This window comes from Podarcis filfolensis (genome assembly GCF_964270895.1).
Source record: "Podarcis filfolensis genome assembly, chromosome: 12".
Classification (NCBI taxonomy): Eukaryota; Metazoa; Chordata; class Lepidosauria; order Squamata; family Lacertidae; genus Podarcis; species Podarcis filfolensis.
Window position 1 is genome coordinate 14,672,630 of NC_139614.1, and position 6,000 is coordinate 14,678,629.

Genomic DNA, 6,000 nt, shown 5'->3' on the forward strand with positions numbered 1-6,000 from the left:
GGAATTTGCAAAATTTTGGAATCTGGATGCTAATCAAGACTTCAAGATAGTGAGTGCTTTTCAGACTTGGAAGAGGAGGGAGAAAGAACAGGGTGAGAGACTGTTTGGTCACCCTCCGAACGAAAGAAGAGAGATAAAATACTGAGTCTGTACTACCAGAAAAGCTTGGAAATAAACGATTCAAGAGTGGAGATTTTTAAGGATATTCCGAAATATTTACTGGATCTTAGAACTAACTACGGAGACTTGGTGGCCCTGCTGAGAAGAAACAGAATTGTTTTTAGGTGGGAATTCCCGCAGGGCCTATCCTTTACATTTAAAGGGGGAAAATTTAAAATAAGATCAGTGGAAGACAAGGGAAAATTTCTGAGAGACCATGAAGAAGACCTGCAGAAAGAAGCTTTAGAAGAGTTAAGAGCCTTAAAACCAGGCGTATTAGACATAGCACCACCATCTTTGGGATTGGACAAACCAGCAAAAGTGATACCACCGTTAGAACAAGAGGAATTACTGGGAGCAGTTGGAGGAAAGTAGAATAATTACACAATGTCTCTGCAATTGCTAAGTTGGAACATTCATGGATTTAACTCCCCGGAGAAGAGGAGGAAAGTTTTTCATTTATTGAAAAAGGAACAGTTGGACTTAATTTGTTTACAGGAAACACATGTGATAAGGCTACACAGGAAAGTATTGATTAATAAAAGATTGGGTCAAGAGTTTATTTCATTGGATAAGGTCAAAATGAGAGGAGTTGTAATTTATGCCAAAGAGAGCCTATCACCAAAATTTGTTTTTAAAGATGATCAAGGAAGATTTGTGGCAATCGAAATTCAATCACAAGGAGAAAAAATTTTAATAGGAGTTTATGCACCAAATGAGGGGAAATCTGAATTTTTTAAGAAATTGCATGAGACATTTTTGGACTACATGGATTACAACATTATTATGATGGGAGATATGAATGGAGTGGTATCTACAAATATGGACAAGTCGCAGAGACAGATTGTAACTAAAGATGGCAGACTACCAAAAACCTTTTTTGAACTGACTGACAATATGGACTTGATTGATATTTGGAGAATTAAGAACCCCTTAGGAAGAGAGGGAACATTCTTCTCTGAAGCCAAAATGACATGGACTAGAATTGACCAAATATGGATAACTAGAGGACTGGCACCTAAGACTCGAAAAGTGGAAATTTGCCCAAAAACTTGCTCCGACCATAATGCTGTGAAAATGGAGATGAAACTAACACAATCGGTTCCTTCAGATGGAGGATGAATGACACCTTATTTAGAGATCAAGAGGTTGTTAAGAAGGCCCAAAAAACCTTGAGAGACTATTTTGAGATAAATTTGAATACTAGTATTGAAAAAAGAATAATCTGGTACGCAAGTAAAGCAGTTATGAGGGGGTTTCTGATCCAACAGAATACAATAAAGAAGAGAGCCCAAAATGGAAAAAAAGATAAAATTTTGGAAAAAATAAAAGAGGGTGAGAAGAAACTAAGAGCGAAACCAAAGTCACAAGAGATTCTGAGAGATATAAAGTTATATCAAGTGCAATATATGAAGATGATGAACCAGGAAATTGAATGGAAAATTAAACAAATGAGACAAAAGACATTTGAATCGGCTAATAAATGTGGAAAATTGTTAGCTTGGCAAATGAAAAAAAGACAAAAGCTCAATACTATCACTAATTTGGAAGTGGAAGGAAAGAACATTCAGAATCCAGTGGAGATTAGAAAATGCTTCCAGAGGTATTTTAAACAGTTATATACACAAGGGCCACAGAAAGAGTTTGATATAGACCAATTTTTAAAAACAAATGGATTACAAAAAATCTCTCAGGAAAGTAAGATAATGCTGAACCATAAAATTACAGAACAGGAGGTAGAAGGTGCCATTCAGAATATGCAGTTGGGTAAATCTCCAGGGCCAGATAGTTTAACCTCAAAATATTATAGATCTTTGAAGGATTGGTTAATTCAGCCACTAAAAGAGGTTTGTAACGAAATTTTGGAGGGGAAAAAAGCGCCAGAGTCGTGGAAGGAAGCTTATATTACACTTATACCGAAAACTGAGTCGGAAAAGACACAACTTAAGAACTACCGCCCCATATCCCTGCTCAATGTGGATTACAAAATATTTGCTGATATTTTGGCTAATAGATTAAAAGAAGTATTAGTGGAAGAGATACATAAGGACCAAGCTGGCTTTCTCCCAGGTAGGCACTTGTCTGACAACACGAGGAACATAATCAACATTTTGGAGAAGTTGCAAGTGAATATTAATACTAAAGCAGTTTTAATTTTCATAGATGCGGAGAAAGCCTTTGATAATATTTCTTGGAATTTTATGAAGAAAAATCTCCAGGGGATGGGGGTGGGTCAAGGGTTTGAAAATGGTATAAGTGCAATTTACTCAGAACAAAAGGCTAAGCTAATAGTCAATAATGTGATGACAGAAGAATTTAAGATAGAGAAAGGTACGCGACAAGGCTGCCCAATTTCCCCATTGCTTTTTATTTCGGTCCTGGAGGTTTTGCTGAATATGATTAAAAGGGACTGTCTGATTAATGGTATCCAGGTCGGAGCCAAACAATACGGACGTGCCCAAGGATTAAGGCTTTCTGGGAGATGATCTATAATGAAATGAAAAAGGTATTTAAATATACCTTCCTGAAGAAACCAGAGGCCTTTCTCCTGGGCATGGTCGGCCAACTGGTGCCAAAGAAGGACAGAACTTTCTTTATGTATGCAACAACATCAGCAAGAATTCTCATCGCAAGAATGGCAGATGAAAGTGATAGACTATATGGAATTAGCGGAAATGACTGGCAGAATCTGAGACCAGGGAGAAGAGTTGGTGGAAGAAGATTGGAAGAAGTTTAAAGACTATTTGCAGAAACATTGTAAAATTAATGAATGCTAAAATGATGTTGGACTGAAATGAAGTGGCTTTAGCAATAAGGTTAAAAAGAATATGTAAAAATGGACTGATAATTAGATGAAAATATAAAGTTATAATATGTTAAGATATAGAATTAAGATAAATACAAAGAGGGAAAGGATTTGCTGAATTAACCATGTGAATTGGAATACAAAAAAGGGAGGTGTGAGGAGGTCAGGAAACAAGTAATTGAAATATAAGATACGAAAAGATTGATTTGTTTTTAATTGTTTTTTATTTCCTCATGTATTTTGTATTTTTCTTTGCATTTTTGTATCTTTTTTCTTTTTCTTTTTATTCTTCTTTTCTTATTTTGTAATTCTCTTTTGTCTGTAAAATTTCAATAATTTTTTTTTTAAATGCAATATAAAGCCATTGATCTACATTACATTTGGTAGGTCACAATATGCCCTGCCTTACATGTTCATATATAACTGAGCCTTCCTGTTGTTGTCCATATGGAATAACAAAACATGTAGCTATCCTATTCCTAATATAAGAAGAGAATAGTGCGAACATTATATTTGCAAACTAGTTCCAAGCCTTGCCAGTAGGGGGCAGACTTTCCAAAAGAATCCTGAAAATCAGAGTTAGGAGCAAAAGCATGGAGTCCAGCTAAAAACAAAAGTTTCTCCACTGTTACCTATATTCTGTTCTATGCTCTCAACCCCAAGATAAGAAGAGCAAAGTTCTTTACTGTTCCACCATGGAATATTGAAGAACAATCAAGTATTGGGGTTCAGTGTCCTTAGGAAATAGCTCAGCTACCAGTGCTGTCATCTGGAACAATCTATACTGAAAAGTGTTCTCGAAAAGAATATAATTGCAATTGGGATTGTTATAGCATTTGTACTGTCTTGTGTCACAGGAGGTATACTGGCCAATCTTTGATGTAAATATTGTAGCCAAAAGCTCTGGGTTGTTATGCTACTTAGGGTTAAAAGGCTTAAAATACAGGAAGATACCTTCTAGCGAGCCAGCCACTGGTTCATCTAAGCTCAATATTGTCTATGTGGACCAGCTGTGACTCTCCAAGGTTTGACAGAGGACACCAACCTGGAGATGCTGGGGATGAAATCATACAATTGTAGAGTTGGAAAGGGACCACAAGTATCATCTAGACCAACCCTCTGCAATGCAGGAACCTTTTGCCCAACATGAGGCTCAAACTCACGACTCTGAGATTAAGAGTCTCATCCTCTACTGACTGAGCTATCCCAGCAGCTAGAACCTGCCATCTCTCTGCAAAGCAAATACTCTACATTTGAGCTATAGTCCTTCCTCCTAAGTATTGGGAGTATCGCAGGTTCGATAATGACCCATTCTACAAGTTAGTCAAGGGGAGAATGATTAGTACGGTCCTAAAGAGTGCAGGTTGCTCATACATACATTCCAGTTCTCAAATGGCACTTTTAGTGTATTTTTTTTAATAAAAAAATAACACCCTTAGAGCTACACTATGAGATTAATTACGTGATTAATAATGCTTGCAAACACCCTGCTGGCTAGGCAATTCTCAACGAGCAGAATTCAAAATGTTCCATGGCATTATTTTCCGATGTGCTGGATGCATAGCTATGCAGCATTTATTATAGAGCTGAGTAGGGGAGACACCCTCAAGGGAAAACAAAAACTAGATCTGTCTCAGGTTATTATAAACTGAGAATTGATGGGCATTCCCAGTAGCTTGTTGCTAAGCAGCCAGTAGATGCAGTTGCCCATAACTCTAGTTTTCTTTAAATAAAGTGTGTTCATCTGCAAGCATAACTATGCTCTTGTCACACTCCTGTCTTCCACTGCAGATGGGGCGGGGAGTCTTAATACTATTTTTGGGTCTTTGGGCCAGTTTTTAATTGCCTGATACAGGTACAGTATTTCTTGGGTCACCTGCGGCATAAGGGGAATGTGTGCATCAAAACACCCCAAAATTAAGCTTGTATATGTTATAAACACTGACGCATATGTGCTATATCATTGTATATTTTGTGCTCTTGGTCTGTTAAAGACCAGAGGAGATGAGCTGTTTCTTACAGAGTTCCATGGCTGCAGAGGAGTCTTGCAAGTTGAGGAAATACATTCTCCCCATGAGTTATTAGCCATGGGTGGTTAATACCTAATATCCAGGTAGAAAATGTTTGGAAGTCTTAACAGCCTTTACCAGTAGCAGAAATATTTTTTACAGCAGCCACATAGTGGAACTTCTTCATTTGCACTCTAGCTCTTTGATTATGTGGATATGTCTAGTCTCGCAAAGAACCATAGAATCACAGAGTTGGAAAAGACCCCCGAGGGTCATCTAGTCCAACCCCCTACAGTGCAGGAATCCTTTGTCCAATGTGGGACTCGAACCCACAGCCCTGAGGTTAAGAGTCTTCTGCTCTACCGACTGAGCACACCCATGGCACCTAATGGTGCCTGTGGCCAGTTGCATTCCACATAGTGATGGTAATAATCAGGAAAGCAAATAGAGGGTGGGAGAGAGATGAAGAATCACATTTTCACAGCAACAACTCAAAGGAATATTTTTACCTTATGGGCATGGGCAGTCTGCTTGGTGCTCTCCATGTATTGTTGGACTCCAACTCCTATCAACCCCAGCCAGCGTGGCCAATGTTCAGCAAGGATGGGAGGAGTCAAATAATATCTGAATACTCACGCACTGGCTACCTATGGTCTGAATAGAGTTGTGATCCATGCAATGGTCACCTCTAGGCTTGACTACTGTAATTCGCTCTACGCGGGGCTGCCCTTGAAGCTGTCCCAGAAACTCCAGCGGGTGCAGAATGCTGCAGCGAGGCTCCTCACGGGGTCTCTGCCATGAGAGCATATTCACCCAGTGCTTTTCCAGCTGCACTGGCTCCCGGTGGAGTACAGGGTCAGTTTTAAGGTGCTGGTTTTGACCTTTAAAGCCCTTCATGGCCTAGGACACTCGTACCTATGGGACCGCCTCTCCCGGTATGCCCCATGGAGAGCCTCGAGGTCCATAAATAGCAACACCCTAGAGGTCCCGGGCCCTAAGGAAGTTAGATTAGCCTCAACCAGAGCT